The 17,375-nt window shown below is 41.5% G+C and overlaps 1 long non-coding RNA gene across 1 annotated transcript in view; it reads right to left on the bottom strand.

The window, feature by feature from the left end:
- LOC137144433 (uncharacterized) overlaps positions 1–17,375 on the bottom strand; it is a 243,897-nt gene that overhangs the window by 203,195 nt on the left and 23,327 nt on the right. Inside the window, exon 3 of the long non-coding RNA XR_010917400.1 lies at positions 994–1,102. This is a non-coding gene — a long non-coding RNA (uncharacterized lncRNA). The remainder of the gene's footprint in view (positions 1–993; positions 1,103–17,375) is intronic.

Here is a 17,375-nt window from a genome sequence, read left to right as displayed (position 1 = left end):
TGGGAACAGAACTGGGCCCACCATTTAATCCAATAAATAAAGGGCAATAGAACTTACTGTGAGCAGACAAACTCTTGGACAATTCTTAGGGCCCAATTCTCTAAGAAGCTAAGCACTATTTGCAAGGTGTGAAGCGCTCTCCAATTCTTTACTTTAATGGCACCTAAAGATTCTGAGGACCACAGAGGATCAGATCCCTACTGCAGAATGCATCATAGCTCCTAATCAGTGCCCAAAAATATGGTCTTGGATGGAAATATTAATGGTTTTAACAACATAAAGAAAAATAAGCCCTCACCCATGGATGCTCAAGAGATTTGGATAGTCCCGATAAGCTTACGAATGTTTATGCCAAACAAAGCTCAGGACACGGTGCGGGTTACCCATCGTCATTAGCAAGCAAATTCTCTTTTATACTAAGCTGATTAAAAAAGCGTTTTCCAAAAGCACTAACCTTCCTTCTAAAAATCCCAGCTCTTCAAGACATATAGCAAAAGTTTAACCGTGACCAGTCATTTCCCTCAGATTTTGGAAATGTCAAGAATGTCAAGAATAAAACCCTGTTTTATATATTTACATAAGATTATACATTTTCCTTCACAATTATATATGAATTCTTATAAGCATTTCAACCACCATTTTCCCTCACTTTTCCATGATGTTATCCAGACCTTTGCTATCTTCTTTTAAATTGTTTCACCTGAGGCGACTATTTTATTAAATGAAAAAGTCACCATATTTTCCATTGATTAAACAAATTGACGAGGATAGACTTATTTTATTTTTCCAAAAGAGGTCTTTGAACTTCCTCATTTGAACCAGAACTGGAAGAACCAAAACAACACAAGAAAGATGGTTCTTATGTGGTGTTTATGACCCAACAGGAAACACAAGGTCCCAGAATTCCCATAGGAACGCCTGTTCTAAGGAGCCGTCCAGTGGCACAGACCAAACGATGTCTCAATAGTTTAGACATGAATTTGGAGCACTTACCTGAATTGAGATTGGTAGGGTTTGACCATCATTGTAGTCAGCACTGCATTTCCACTCCACTCTGCACGGTCTTTGGTTTTTCTGATAGCAGCAGCTCCAAAACAATATGCTGTTAAAGAAAAAATATAAAAACGATGAAATGACATTTAAAGATGAACCCGGGAAAACAGTGCTGACTGCCCTTTTTGTAAAGAGAAAGGACATGCTGAAACATCTTTTTAAAAGTATCCATAATTCTTCAACACATCCAAATGCATAAACGCTGGGAAAATCTTTAAAGACATATAATTCATAAGTCAAGAAACAAGGAGTTTTCTTTTGATGCTATTCAGTTATCTTGCTTATTTCCTAATAGTTCTACATCCATAAAAGGCCAAAGGACTCTGACCTTGGCAAACTAACTAAGCAGAAAAAGGCAATCATGTGTACAAGGTTGTCACCTACCCCATAAATTATGATAAAATATATCTCAGCATTGGAAAAAAACAGCTGTATGTCTTCAGTGACATCCACTGTAGTACATTTAAGGATTTGAATAGGACAGCAATTTATTTTGTACTAAAATGTTTTATGGTTATCATAAAGCATTATGTCTTCAGAGACTGAAAGGTGATGTTTTTATGGACTCCTGATTCTTGTTGCATTATCTCCACAGCTCAGAAATTATCTTTTTAAAAAAAAAAAAAGGCCCCTTTACCCCCTGCTAATAAAGGATATCACACGATGGTTCAATTTAATAAAAGGAAACTCTGTTAAACAAAGGGTACACGGAACATATTTCTAACACGGAAGAGTTTCACAATGAATAATTATCCGGCTAATTAGTGAAATAAATAATAATAATTGGCTGTCCCTCCTCATTAGAGTCTTTGAAAGAAAACTGAGCCCCAGAGCAGACTGCTAGCACTCTTTTGATTTGAAAAATTGGACATTGTTAATTACACGATCACTTTGCCAGAAGGCTGATCCTCTTGCACAACGTAAGGGTGAGAGAAGGACATACAGACACAGACTGGCTGGGTATGTAGTGGGAAAGATCCTCTGTCCTTTTACTATAGAGCCATGGTTTAGGTAAAATCGAATAATTGGACCTGATTAGTAAGTTGTTGGTTTACCCATGCAGTAGTGTCGGAATGATTAGGAAGTCGTAGGTGGAATAAACACACAGGATGTGCTGTTGCTATGTTAATCTGAAGGGTTTCAGGTCTAAGTAAAACAAATTGATTTTGTCTGAATGTGTCAAAGCCCCTTTTGTTCCAGCACGTTCTTCAGGCTTTGACCAATGTTACTCTTGCACAGGGCTAAACCTCGTTTGTGCCTCCCTCACTTTCGAGTTGCGCTATTCTAATTCCCGGTTTGCCAGGAATCCCTTTAAATTCTGGGCTAAAGTCAGAGCTCTGAGTCCTTGCCAAAAGCCAGCAAAACCAAACGTATTATTTGATGCTGAAGGAATTTCACTGGCTTCTAATGAGGCAGTGAATTATCCCTAAGGGGTCTTCCCTCAATTTGATGCGTGCATTAAATGGAGTTACGCACGAACATCACAGAGTTAATCAGTTTATTCCAAGCATTTATATCGCTCTCCTCAAAGTAGTAGCCAAGCACTTTAGAACAGGTCCACAGAGGCCTTTGGACAAGCACCATAGAGAACGGGCTCCAAAGCGCATGTCTACACTGCAATTAAAAACCCACGGCTGGCCAGTGACAGGTGACTTGGGACTATAGGGCATGGAGGAAAAGGGTCGTTTAATTGAGGTGCAGACGTTCAGGCTCGGACTGGAGCCCAGACTGTTGGATCCTGTGAGGTGGAAGGGTCCCAGAGCTCAGGCTGCAGTCTGAGCCTGAACATCTACACCAAAATTATATAGCCCGTTAGTCCGAGCCCCTTGGGCCCCAGTCAGCTGGCTCAGGCCAGTGGGTGTCTAACTGCAGTGTAAGACAGACCCTAAGAATCTTTTGTTCACAAAGATGACACTGCACATATTTTTCTCCCAAGTACTTGCAGTATCTCCTTTTCCCAAGCTCTCAGCTGCACGCTAGAACACTGCCCCTACCCAGCACAGAAGAGTTGGCACAAATGGCCGCTGTACGAGTCAGCAGAGTTTTTAAAAACAAAATGCAAGTGTTTATTAAAAACAACACAACTGAACCCTGCCCCCAAAAGGGAAGTGTGCAAAATCGAAGTGACATATCCCAACGAGATCCCAGAATGAAAGAGTACCACCTTCATTTCCCAATGGACAGCAGGCAGTTGGATTCTCAAAGCTATCACCTGGAGGATCAATCCAAGAGACACTTCTCCCCACTCTCCTACCTAGAGACACCTGCCCACGGACCCCTCTCCTTTGTGGTCTTTCCCGTTCACTCTCATCAAAGGAATGCATTGTGTATGTATTAAAGGGCTCCTGCTTCTCCCCTCTTGCTAGCATGCTCAACACTTTGTTAGGAGTCAGAGCAAGGCCTTTTCTCTCCTTTCATGGGTATCAGAGCAGCTCAGAAACTCTACAATAGCATTTAAGCCAGCAAAACTGCTGTCGCTCATGGGTGTGGAAACCCTCCCCTCCCCCCAGTGACAGAAGTTTTGCCAGCATAAACACTTGTGTGGACAGTGCTATGCCAGCAGCAGATACTCTCCCGCAGACATAGCTACCGCAGCCTATTTTCATGGTTTATTTTGTCAGCAAGAGAGCTCTCTCCCATTGACATAATGCGGCTACACAAGCACTCCTACAGTGGCTCAACGTGCCGCTGTAAGTTTAAAATGTAGACTAGCCTTCTGTCTCTTAACTTCATGAAAAGCCCGCTCATTCTATTCCAGGAGCTTCAACACCCTATTTACAGCAATTAAGGTAAACATATATTGTAGATCTTGTCTACATGCAGAAAGTTGCACTGGTTTTATTGAAATCAATTTTAAAACCAATTCAGTTAAAGATGTGTAAACACCTGTATGGACATTTATTTTGGTTGCAGAGTGGCTTATTGCAGTTTAACTCTATTCCCAATCAGTTTAAGGTAAACTAAAATAAGCCTGATTCAAACTGAAGTAAGAGTGTACACACTGCCTTTTGTACAGATTTAACTAAACCAGATGAAAATTACACCCTAAATTAAACTGGTGCAACTATCTCCTGTACACAAGCCCAGACTGCTGGTTTTCTACACTGCATCCCTAAAACTAAGAGTCGGCTTTTGGTCCAATCTTTTAAAAGACAGAGACTTTTCCCTTCTACAGTGTGTTTAGACTGATCACAACATCTGAATGAATTTAAGGTATGCAATATAGAAATACAGCAAGTAGTTTCCTCTGTATTTTACCACTGCCGTATTTACCACAATAGAACAAGACAGTGTCTAAAATGTTAATATATTTTCTTCTCTGGGTTAGACAAAGTGGCACTTTAGGTAGACGTATCACATAAGCATCTAGAAAGCTAGGATCCATACACAACCTTCCTTTTCCAGCAAGTAGCAATGAGATGGTGCAGAGCTTCTTGACCTACATAAATTACATATCCAAGTCTGTTTCAGAAACATCTGCTCCCACCAGCTGACTTTCTAGAACTATAAACTTTCTTACTCAGGCCTAGCCAATTTGCCCAAGTGGTTAGCTGTTGGTTGCAGTACCTAGAACTGCCCAATAAATATGGAGAGCTCACCCTCCCCCCCAGATACTGCAGAACCCAAACCCTATGAAGGACCTTCGAGGGGATCAAAGGAGGGTGGGGATTGTTGCTGCACAGTACAAATGACTGGATGTTGATGTTCAATGACACAATTGCACCTACAAGTCAGATGGGCTCTAAACATTTTGCTATCTGTGTATGAGGAAGAGCATAGTTCTCTCACTGAAAATGTAATTGTTAATATGTCCATATTCTAATCTATTTGCCCTAGTCTGAAGGGGCAGGGATTCAACCAAAATCCCAGATTCTGATGCCAAGCAACTCAGATCTATTTTACAAACAAAGCCTATCTTAGAAATTCAGCCCCAAACACATCCCAGGAAATCTAGGGGGTTCAAAAGTCGGTCTCTATATATCCATGCCCCAGCTTTTGAGTTTGGCCCCATTTCTAATCCAAGTTGAACAAATCAAACTGAGCAGAATATGCCTGTTTTCCCTTTTAATGTCCAATTAGTTCCAGCTTCCCAACCCATGACAGTCTAATGCAATTTGAACTAACTGAATGATCACATCATTGTGCCATGGAGGTCTAATATATTTATATTTGAATAGTGAGAAATTCTGATTTCTCTTTAAATTCATGATTATTTCCTCTAGAGAACTCCTGCTTCCTTCTACCATCCAAGTGGCCAAAATCAAAGAAAACACATATATATACAGGCCTCTCTCATGAACATGAACACCTCTTGGTTATATGTAGATAGATGTACACGCATTCTTTAAACACACAGATGCAGTAGACATGTGGCAATAGTAATTTCTATCCTACCTTAAAGATTTTGAGTTTAGTTCAAGTTGCCAGCCAGTGAGTGATGTGAATTTTGGGTGGACTGGATACTCATCTTCACGGTAGGGCAGCCCTGTAACACCTCTGCAGCTGCTACTCCATCCATCGGCTCAAATAAGACGTTGAAAATCATGTGCATCCCCTACATGGGGGCTTGAGTCCACTTACCACCCTTCCCCACCCCCACTCGCATGTTTCCCTTGGCTCAACTTCAGGGTCTCTCTGTGCATCTGACATGGCACCAGAGGTTCTGCTACTTTAGAAATCATCTGTGGACTTCACCAGGGTCTAAGTTTCACCATTTATTATAGTGTGGTACAAATTAATCAAGTTAATATTTTCTATGCAGTGTATGTGAGGGAGAAAGGGACCAGACGCTATTTCTCGGTCACAATCTTTCCCCAGAGATGCACTTTGCAATACAGTAGGACCCCTAGCACATCACATAGCCTAGCCTGGGTTATATGAATTACATTTCCAAACATGACAACAGAGCTGTTTGGTTCTGCAATCCTTCCTTTCCTTTCCCTACTACAGTGACATCTTAAGTCATAACCTGACACTCTGAAATATTCCTATCTTGACCACAAAGGATACAGAACACACCTGTATTTGATACACCTTTACATGTAATACAGCTTCTCTTCTAACAAATATACTTTTCTACTAGCATACAAACAAAACCAAGAAAGCTTTCTCTAAACCAATAAATCTTCATTATTTCTCAGGCTGGACGCTGCTTTGGGAATTCTTGATTTAAAAAAAGACAGAAATACTGTATTATGTCTTCAAATGGGCACATCTCCAGTTGAAACCCACAATGAGATGAGATGCTTGCATAAAACTTTGACAGCAGCGAATAAACCCATTAACACTTGGGCCTGACAAGCGTGCCACAGCTGGGTATAAAGACCAACAGCCAGCATTAAGAGTATAAAATAATCAGTACAAGGCCCCGATCCTGCCATTAAGAGCATGTGGTTGGGCCCAACTTCAATGGCAGAATCAGGGCTTACGTGGAGGCCTAGGCATTGAAAAAAATTAGGAAACAGGGCTCCTCCCAGCTATAGTCCAGAACGGACTTTGAGTTACTGAAGTGAAAACAAATAACTCAGACAGGGCTTCTTTGGAGCCAGGCTTGGCTCAAAGCAAAAGATTTATCCCAAGTTCAAATAACTCAAAAATAGGGCTTATTTCAGCCACTGTTTGCGTCCCTTCCACATCCAGGAACATTTGACTCCCAAGGCAAAGCAGGCAGATTGCCGGAGCCCCCAGATCACACTCCTTTCATGGGCTTCTTTAGATTCAGTAACTGCATAGTGCAGACACACATCCCCACATGGCTCAACTATCCGGCAACCTCTGCATTCGAGCAGGCAGCCACAGCCATCTAAGCTTTGTCTACACTTGCAGTTATGCCGGCAAAACTTTGTCGCTCTGGGGTATGAAAAGAAAAAACAATACAGGGCTTGCACACGATGCAGCACTGAGATTGAGAACAGAGATGGAAGCTGCCTCTCCACATCCCAGCATGTTCTTTTCAGAGAGGAAATATGAATACGCAAAACCCTTTATATAATTACTGTATTAGAGGCCAATTCAATGCCCATGGAAATCAATGGGAGTCTTTCCACGGAGTTCAGTGGGGTTAGGATTAGCCTCTTATACAAGAAATGCCTCTTACTTAAGAAACCCAGGATAAAACAACATAAAAAGAAGTGGGTCAGAAATAGAAATCCTCATATCTGTGTAGCAAACAGGAATTTCTTTATGGGTAATAGCAGCCTGGTCCCATTTTCAAGCACAGTTATGAATATAAATGAAAATATGAGTGCTTGCACCCATATATTGTGTGTCACCTCTTGAAAGTGCTCAAATTTAAACATGGAAAAAAAACAAAAATAGTTTAAACCCCAGTTTAATTTGGGAGTACAGCAGCTATTGGTCTGCTTTTCAAAGCGAGAGGAAGCCAACCCCACGCCAAAAATTAACTATTTCCAAAGATCTCATTAGGAGGTTTCACTGTTTGCACTGATTATTAGATAGCGGCAATGAGAATGCCTATAAATCTGACTGAATTAGGTTTTCAGGCCTTTATTCCAGATAATTTCTTCTCCCTATGTGGACTTTCCCAGGAAATGAGATTTAATGAGTCATAGTCCTCACTGATAATCACAGGAGAGCTCATTAACTTTTTGTCAGATTTGTACCTACTATCTGCCCTCAATATGCCTGTGACTTATCTGAGTTAAATATGATGTTACAGAGAGAGCGGGTATTCATGGATGAAGCAACAGAGTGGATTCGAGACATTAGAGAGATACAAATTTCCACTTACATTTACAGCCCATTGAGATGTGAGGGGAGAAAATCCCTCCCCTATTGATGGCTTCATTGTCTGGATGACACCCGTCCTTAGAAAGCATTAAGAATGACATTTAGATTTCCAAGGCTCATGCAGACCACTCAGCAGAGAACAGGTCCAAAACAGTCCCTGATTCATGGCTACAGTCACCGGAATACATCCATGCTCTGAAGTACCACGCTTACCGTCACCTGGCAGATGCTTTGGGGACACTGAAATCGTCTAACCACGGAGACAGGCCTTCTACCATATTCTATTCAGCGTCTTACCCCATGCCCATCACTGTGGCATCTGAGTGTCCTCCCAGGCTGGGTTGTGAGTTGTTCTATGCCCCTGCAAAGGGAAATGAAGATCTCCTTTACAGTGTTGGGGAGAGAGCAGCTAGTAATGGGCTGTCCCCATGCAGGTGCGTGGGAAGTGTGTAGGCAGGGCTTTTTTCCGGACATCCTCCCAACACACCAGCCAGTGCACCTGGGCTAATGCATTAGGGACAGTAAGCTGTGCCTGCTTTCTTCCTATTATACCTCACCTCCCCGGGAAGCAAGGACCAAATGGTGACTCGAAGTTCTCACATGGTCCCCTGAGGCAGAGCAGTTAAGTACTGCGTCTTACTGAGGGAAGATTGCATGGTGCCAGTCGAGCCCTGAATGCTGAGACTAGCATCTGTCGCAGTGGTTCCCAACCTGTGGCCAGGGGCCAAAAGTGGCCCATGGGGGCTTTCAAACTGGCCCGTGGCTCCCCCCCCCCCTGCTGGCTGCAGAAGGAGCCACTGCCTAAGGACCCAGGCGGAGCACATTTCCCCAGGGCTAAAAGACCAGTGCAGGCTCCTTACTGCAGGCAAAGGGATGGGAGATCAGCGCTGCCCTCCCGCTGGCTGTAGCTGGGAGCACGGCAAAGCGCTCCAACTAGGTCCATAGACACTGGGGTCCCTGCTGGAGCCAGAGGGAGGGGAGCACTGATCTTCTGTTCCTCTGGCGGCAGAAGGGAGCCACTGCCTAGGGACCCAGGTGGAGCGCACAGGGCTACAGGACTCATGCATGTGGTTTCCTGCTCCTTCCGTCTGGCTGCGGGGAGGGTGCTGGTGGAGACTGGTGGCCCTTCAGAGTTGTAAAAATTATATCTGTGACTCTTGAGCCAAAAAGGTTGGGAACCACTGATCCGCCGGGTGTTCTTTCCTTCCGTATCGCCGGTCTTCCACCCGCAAGAGGAAAATGTTACTCCCTCTTAACAAACTAATAGGGACCTTCACAAACACCCATAACTTGCCAATGTGCACGATTCCTCCTTTGTTAGCCTGCAGTGTGGCTACCTGAATAGCAAGGTGCCAAATCGAGAAGGAAAGCAGAGGTTGTTGCTATTAACTGAAAGTTAGGCTGTGCTGAGGCTGAGGCGGGCTGTATGTACATTGTGGTAGTCGGTCCCTTTTCTCGGCGCTTTCTGGATGGCTAGGGAAAGATCATTCCTCCACTGCTTCTGCTTCCCTCTCCTTAGGGCATGATTCTACCTGTTTAACGTAAACAGCAGAATATATTTCCAAAATGAAACCCAGCCATATTGTTTCCACACTGTGTTGCTGTAAAAAACAGTGATTCTGTAGTATGTGAGAAGGGAAATGGCAAGGTTTTTTATTTTCTCTGCTAACTGCAGGTTGGAATGCTTCAGGGGCATTACAAATCGTGTTCTTCAGTCCATCCTTCCAACCAGCCTGGAGCCCCAAAGGCTTATCCAGTGTGGTGGGTTTTGAAGACGTGTTGTGGTGGCTGTTAAAAAGCTGGTACCCAGCAGCTTGTACAGATGTACTTTATTTCTGCAGCAGCCAGGGGAGCAGGGGGAAGGTAAAAGGAGAGAAGATACATTATTTGGTACATTACACATTATTTTATTCTCTGCAAAAAATTGTGAGTGCAATTTGTTTATAAATGCAAATTCAATCCCTTTCCACTTGGCAGATGGGGAATTCTCCAGCATTTAGCATCAAGGCTGCTTGTACTCTGCCATCTATTTCTAAAGCTACTAGGGGCAGGTTTCTGAAGAACTTTTCTGAGTATGAAGGTATTTTCAGTAGAGACAGACCTAAGAAGTGGTGTACTGAATATGATCAAGTTCAGGCATGAGACCTGTTGGGGGTTCAGGCTTGAGTGGGGATTTGACAGTGTCAAAGTGTTGCAAGCTGCTCTTGAAAGATTTCAGCCCTATTCCGTGCAAGTTCAGCTGGTTCCAAGAGATTTCCACGCTCTCGGGCCCAACCTTTGTGAGAGGAGCCATTTCAGCCAAATCTGAATTGAAACCAAAAAAATAGGCCTCTTCTGATTTGAGGTGTGACCAGGTACCATGCCCATTCGTGCAAGTCTGGATCCAGATGTCTGCATTTAACCACCTCTCAATGTCAGAGGGATTCACACTCCAGCACCAGCTACTCTTTTAGTTTCAAATCTGCATGATGACATGATGTAGCTTTCTGCAGCCACTGCCATTTCAAATGACAACAGCAGCATGTTGGAAGTGAGTAGAACAATACACAGAAGAACTATTAGCTAAAAATACTTAATTAGAAAGAAAAAAACAAAAACAAAAATATAATGTTGAAGAACAAAAAACTGTAGCAGATAAAGAGAGAAAAATGGAAAGGGTAAGATAGAAGTGCGGCTTATTTATCTGAACATGCTTTCAAACTCACTTTGTAATATTTATGTGTAGGTGTAGCCATGTCGGTCCCAAGATATTGGAGAGACAAGATGGGTGAGCGACATCTACTTTACTATGAAACAATGTGGCTGAACAGCTTCTCAAGGCTTTATATTGCAAAAGCAATAGAAAAATTCCCCAGAGTCATGAAAACTATTATGGGTTGAGTTTTTTTTCATACCAATTGAATACAATAACGCACATAGTCAAGATCCCTCCATGAGATGGGAATGGATCTTTGATCTACACATCATGCATTAGTTCTACCTGCTGGATGCACATACATAGCACTCACCCATTTGCCCATGTGGTTTTGATATCCACTTGGCATTTATGGACATTCATTTCCAAAGTAACTCTCAAGAGTGGGAAGATGAAGTGGGAGAAGTAATATCTTTTATTAGACCAACTTCTGTTGGGGAAAGAAGGTTTTGCAGCTTACACAGAGCTCTCCTTCAGGTTTGGCTGGGAAACTTCATCAGAATATCAGAATACTGCTACAATGATCAACTCCTCCCCACAACCTACCTTTCAAGATCTATGGGTCCTACACATGCCTACCACAACATGTGGTGCGCCTCATCCTGTGCACTCAATGCCCCAATAGCAATTATGGGGGTAAAACCAGACAATCACTGCACTCTCAGATGAACTCACAGGAAAATGATAGAATCATAGAATATTAGAATTGGAAGGGACCTCAGGAGGTCATCTAGTCCAACCCACTGCTCAAAATCATATCAAGAATGGGTGTGATTTTTTGATGGGTGTTTTGGTTTTGTTTGTTTTTTTTTTGCTTGCTGTGCACCTTTGGGATCCATATCCCTGTTTACTGAGAAAGAAAATGAACCTGGGCCTAGCAAGAACTGAGAAATATTCTTATGTTGCCTTTGCTGTTTCTAGATGCAGTTATATTTCCAACACAGAAATTCCAGAATTTGACTCTTTCTTCTTTACAATCAAAAGCCTCTTTTACTAAGATTATTAATAGGGCAAGTTGTACGTTTTTTTAAAAGTGTATAAAGTTGTTGCACTTAAATAACGGGCGCTCTGCTCTCTTCCGCCCTCTGACCAGGTTTTTTTTTGAAGTATAATTCAGGACAACTGATACACCAGAGACTAGCATAGTGTTGCTGTTCAAGTTCCTGATGTATCCAATCCCCACTAGGGTAACGTTATACCAGGGAAATGAGTTAGCCTCTGATCTGTTTTTTAAATGGGAAAAAGGGTATGAGGATGGAGGAGTTGCCATGTATCCCAAATAAGCATTTATATAAAATCCAGAAGATCCCTTGTATTCTGAATGTTAATTTAATTTTGCTCTGTGGTTTCCTTATTTACAATATAAAGGGGACAATAACCCATGAGACTTACATTTACTTGCCTTTTTCTTTCAAACATAACTGCAATTATGACGCAATGCTTCATAGCACTTTTCAAGACCCCCAAAGGATGAATATTAAATACATTCTATAGAATTATACTACATGTGTACATTAAAAATGCATTCTACACACATATACGTACTTCACACACTTTATACACATGCACGCTGAAATGTCGCCTCCTTCGGGGAAGATGGGGTGCGCAGCAAATCTCCCACTAATATTAGTTCAGATTCAAACACTAACTGATTTGACTCCATTCATGAGAGATTGATCCGAGTGGCAGTCAACCTACAAGAAGGCTACAGCTTGGGATTTGCCATAACAGTGACAACTATATCTTTTTTGCGTTCATTTTCCAATTGTGTTAGAGCAATATCCAACTAACTCATGAAGAGAGCATGTTATGCATAAATACTCTAATTCTATGATTATTTATAACATTCAAAACCTGCATTGGTTTGTTACATACGTCAATCAAATCAGGAATAGAAACAATATTATATACTGAACCAAGACAGAATAAAGTTCAAAGACCAAATATCTGAACAAGTTGTTTGCGAGGAGCTATTCAAACAAGAAACCGTTTTTACCATAAAAAAAGGTCAATTGTCAAATTTGACAATTTCGCAGATAGGAAGGTGATAATACAATTGATCTTTTCAGATAATTTACCATGTTACCAATCCCTGTGTTTTATTATGTTGGTCTTAGTTCTTTAATTTACTGACAGATCTATTGGGACAGAGGAATAACTTCAGTGGAGTTAAACAGGGATGAATTTGGCTCATAAAGTTTTGGTTTGTTTATTTTGGTGCCATCCCTATTGCTCCAGACTGAAGTTCTACCAAACTGTCTCCCATCAGATCAAATGAAAATGGATGGAAACCATACTCCATCATGTAATGTTTCAGATCTTGGCCTTTTATTTCCCCACCATATTTTTGATTACCTGTTTGATTTTGCCCATTCACTTTTGCGTGTGCAACATTGCACCTACCAAGAGGACCAGATGCTCATTTTGCACTCCCAAACCCTGCCCTCCCCCATATTTGAGCGCGCACACAACCAGTTGGACTAGCTTTGCATATGCAAGATCGGTACATGACAGATTGCACCAGGAAAACTGGGTACATGAGGAAAATTTTAGCATGAAAAACAAGCAGCTGGGTTGAAGATGATAAAATTCCCCTGTGGTCTAAAAAAAATCTCTCTTAAGACCTCACACAGCCCCCATTACAGTAACATGTGAGTGTTTCCCAATCTTTAAGGAATTTATCTTCACACCAGCCCTGTGAGATACAGAAGTGCTATCATACCATTTCACAGATGGGGAACTCAGACACAGAGTGATTCACCCAAGGCCACCCAGGAAATCAGTGGAGGAGCAAGGAAGTGAAGCTACGTCTCCCAAGTGCCAGGCTAGCACCCTAGCCACTGCAGCATCCTTCTTTCCTAAAAGACTCACCCAGCCTTTGACATGAAATAGAATATGAAAAATCTCAGTTGAAAAAAAAAAAATTTTCTCTAAGAACTTGCATGCATAAAGATCAAGTCATTTGAGCTGAGTGCAATACTACCGGCTCCCTTTGCCTTCATCAAAGACATTCATGGTTTACAGTATGACTTTGCACTGCTGACACTACAGTGGAACCAAAGACCTCAAAAAAATAATGCTCAAATCCCTGTATGCCTCAGACTTCATGGCTAACTGAACGGCATCTAATTTCTCTCAAGCTGGGTTCCCTTTGGATAAAAATGTAAATAATATTTAGTTAGATATACACCCATCTTTGGCTTCTCCAAGCAACCTGCCCAGGAAGCGGCGTGGATTGATGGTCGGAGCAACAGACCAATAAACTAGACTTTGCCATTGATTCATTGTGTAGCCTTGGGAAAGTCACTTAATCTCCATCTCCCAGTTTCTCTACCTGTAAATGGGAAAAATACCACCTTTGTGAGTGACTAAGATCATCAGGTGAAAAGTCTTATGTAAACAAATACTGTTACTGTTATGTGCTGTGAAGAGATGACAGAGCTATTTATTTCCAGGTAAGTTGGGGTTGGGAGGAACCCCTACAGATCCCTCCTTGGCTACTCCTAGTCTCTCCCTTCTCCTCAAAAGGCCTCAGATCACAGTAACTTTCCTTCTGACAAGAAAAGTTCATGGCCCAACAAAAGCACTTTTTTTTTTTTTACTTAGCCAGAAGAGAGTGCTAAAAGATGACATGGGTTCTTCCCCACTGCCCTGCCTTTGAGTCCTTGACCCACAGCTACAAGTGCCCCAGGAAACGGGTGAGTAAATTACCATCTCTGCATGGTGTGCTGTCACTCGACTTCCAGGCAACCTACAAATCTTCCAACCATTTGCACATCTTCGTTTTTCCCACCTGTCTACTTCCCTGTCACCTCCACGGCGACAGAAGTGGAAAGCAGCAGATACCCGATGCCCCTTTGCAAGTAAGTTAACGGGATTAGTTTGAGACCTATTGAAATAAGGATCCAAGAGAAGCGCCAGGCTCACGATCACTTCATGGTTCCAGTGTCGGTCATTAATCACCTGAGCTGCACTTTCTGGGTTTATGATTTTGACGAAACCCCTTCATTTGAATTATGGCCTTGTGTGTAGCAGCAGGCCATGTATTATACTATATATAATTTTTAAATACAAAGAGAAACAGCATGGAACAATTAGAATCTATGACTTAAAAGTCTAGCCCTCTTACCGCATAGGCAAACAGAACGCTCTTCTTCACTTTAATCTATGGGTTCCACTTCACATGTGGTGTATTTTTCATACCTCGCAGCTTTTTATAAATGTGCTATCTAAAGCACCAGAGCTACTGTGCCAGCAAAATATAAGGAAAACAAATATGTCAGGGTAATGATGGCAGGACTCTTCCTTATTGGAAAAAAAAAAGCAGTTTATTAATACCTTATTGCTACAAGCTAGATCTTATTATCATCTTGGGTCATTTAGAATCTTATTAGGTATTCTGACGGCGGATGAATAATCCTGTGATAAATTCTTTGCCATGTCCTTCACAGTTGTCATAGCAGGATCATAAACAGCATTTATAACAATCTAGCCTAGAGGAAAAGGCTTACAAAGGTCTGTTTAGCATGCAGGAAATATTCAGATCGGCCATGTCTGGTTAGACTTGAAGCCCACAGGAGAGATACCAAAGTTAAATGTAGCATGGGCTTCTCTGAAGATTAGTTTTAAGAAAGGCGTTGGGTCAGGGACACAGGGATTAATGCCACTCATGTGGCCACAGACAGAGTCCTTCTGACAAATGCAGTAGCCAGTGTGGAGAAAATGTAGTTACAAGCTAGGTCCTTACAGTGAGCCAATAATTAAGCGGCACAGCTCATACTATTCGCAACTCTATGGTTTGCAGTTTAATAATGTATTTCAAAACTGTCACATGAAAGAAAACGAGCACACACACGGTGGGGACATCCAGGTAATAAATTGCAAAACCATGTGATAACTTACGTACGTCATGAACTTTGGAAGCCTCACCTGCATTCTGGCTACTGATCTTCCTCCCCGAGGGTTACTAACATTCTAAACCTCATTTCTAATCCTGATCGGTCACATGATATCAAATCAAACTATCACTGGTTCAAGACTAAATGGTTTTGTAATGTTAGCAGTGGAGATGGATCAGAAGGCAAAGTGCAGGTGAGGATATCGTAAGTGAATGAAAAATACAATTTGTTACATGACTTTAAAATGGCTAACAAACATTGTATGATTTTTTTATAGCTACGTATGCACATACATACAGCTTCTAGCACTATATAATAAATTACTTATGCACATTGTTTCTTTCATTTTCAGCGATATTACCAGTTCTGGCACTAGTCCCTAGGGGTTTTTTTTTTGTTTTGTTTTTTTTTAAGGGCAAGGAATCTTTCTCAAACTAGCAGACTCTTTCAGAACAAAGGAATAAACTTTTATACTGCGACATCTGTATAAACACTTAAAGATCAAACAAATTCATTTTATTGGAAATGCTAGGCATACCTTCAGGTAGTTGTATTAAAACAAGGGTGGCCTACTGGAGGGGATGCTTTGGGCTGTATGTATACAGCCATGTACATATGCACATTTCCCTAGGCAGGTCATTTTCTTGCATTTTCTTCTGCCCAAGCACAGGAATTGTGAATAATACCAAATTAAATTTGCTTTGCCGAAATTGATACATGTTTTCTTCCCACGGATGTCAGCTTTATCAAATAAACTAGTTCTACAGCTCCATTCTCCATGAACTTTCAAGCAATAGAATTCCGCTGACACACATTTTCCCAGAAAAGGAATTTTAAATCTGCATGCATAAGTATTCAGTGAAAATGCATGGACACTGATCTAGTTAAAAAATGGAAACAATATTGTCAGGAGACTAATCTGAGTCCAAACGAACCAACACAGGCACCGATCCTGCAGATGTTTATGCGCATGCTTAAATTTACTACTAGGAATAGCTCCACAGATTTCGATAGCTTTAAATTCCAGTCTATGTGGTTCTTATTCCTGGTAGTTAGTTTTGTACTGAAAACTAGAATATAAATTCAGAAAGTATCTGCGCTGAAAGTTAGATTTTTTTTCTTAATTCAAAGAATGAGAAAATATGCTCTTGCTTTAAATTAAGATTACCGCAGTGCCATCAGATCACATTTAGCAAGGTACTTCAGGCTGAAGCAGAATTCAGCATCATGAGGTCAGCGCTGTATGAGATAGCTCAAATTAATTACAGTCACATAGGATGAAATTCTTCCTCCTTGAAGTCAAATGAGATTTTTGTCATTGAGTTGAATGGGGCCAGGATTTTACCCATAGGTCTCAGCCTGACCTAATGTACATCAACCAGTTTCACACCAACGTAACTCCATTGACTTCAATAGTACTTCCTGATTTACACCTGTATGTGATCGACTCAGCACAGTCAGGCCACATGTGGTTCATACACTGCATTTTTACAATGGTTTTTGACATGGACTGGAACCACCTGATTGCTATAGATATAAAGTTGTTAGCTCAAGGCATATGATGGATGTCATCACCTTGTTACTGCATTGAATCCAGAACAATCCAGTGTCGCTGGCCTTTGAGCTCCTAATTCATACACTTTTAAAACCCACCCTTTTGGACTTGTATTTATACCAGTTGATGAATTTTTTTCTTCCAGCCCTAAGAGATGCTTAGATTTGTTCTGCAAAATATTTATCTGGGGACATTTTTGGCTCAGTGGGTTTATATTCAGCTGCACAACAACATCCCCATTATTTTGTAAAGAGAAATAAATGCTAAGTGCCAATGATAAAGTGTGCAAGTATAACCCACAAGTCCTCTCATGCTGTGCTGATCTGCAGAGGATGTGAGTTGTTACAGCCCGCAGCTACAGACCCGGGGCTCTATAGCTCGAGCTGTAACAGATCATTCGTTTAGCTGTAGAAGTCGCAGGTTC

This window comes from Emydura macquarii, unplaced genomic scaffold (assembly GCF_026122565.2).
Source record: "Emydura macquarii macquarii isolate MOO-44397 ecotype Brisbane River unplaced genomic scaffold, CSIRO-AGI_Emac_v2 contig_3451, whole genome shotgun sequence".
In the NCBI taxonomy this organism is placed as follows: Eukaryota; Metazoa; Chordata; order Testudines; family Chelidae; genus Emydura; species Emydura macquarii.
Note: the sequence above shows the minus strand (reverse complement) of the source record. Positions and strands in the feature narration are given on the sequence as shown.